We start from the raw sequence: 579 nt of genomic DNA, 5'->3' as shown, positions 1-579 counted from the left end.
CTCTGGAGACAATCCCCAAATATATCTCTCAATTCGAACTTCCTCGGGTGTCACCAGATGTGGCACTAAATTTGCTAGCTCATGGAATCGAGCAGTATATACCGCTATGTTTTCCCCTTTCATCTCATGGTTCCATAACTCCATTTCCAACTTTTGGAGTTCACTTCTTGAACTCCTCCCATGAAAGTTGGTTGGCAGATTCCCGACCCCTAGTCTAAACTAATGTGTTCCACCATGTCAGCGCTCCCCCTTGCAGTAAACATGCAACATATTCTACTTTGTTTACTTTAGTGCATTTACTTATATGAAGGACAGATTCCACACCCTCAATCCAAGTTAATAATCATACGGCTCCCTCGGTCCCATGGAATTCTTTTGGGTTGCTGGATCTGAAGGATTTATAGGTGCATTCCCGGGGTGTTCTAGGCTCAGAATTGGTTGATTGGTTAGCATTTAGTCCTGCCGCTACCTGGCTGACAATGTTGGGGAGTGCAACCAATAGTTGTTCTGATACGAGTCGTGCAACTTCAGGGTTTTCTCTTCTTGGCGGCATTTTCTAAGGCCTAAGTCAGAAGGGAA

Source organism: Cynara cardunculus, assembly GCF_001531365.2.
Source record: "Cynara cardunculus var. scolymus isolate 2C chromosome LG 6, CcrdV1, whole genome shotgun sequence".
NCBI classification, from domain to species: domain Eukaryota; kingdom Viridiplantae; phylum Streptophyta; class Magnoliopsida; order Asterales; family Asteraceae; genus Cynara; species Cynara cardunculus.
This window is presented reverse-complemented; position numbering follows the sequence as displayed.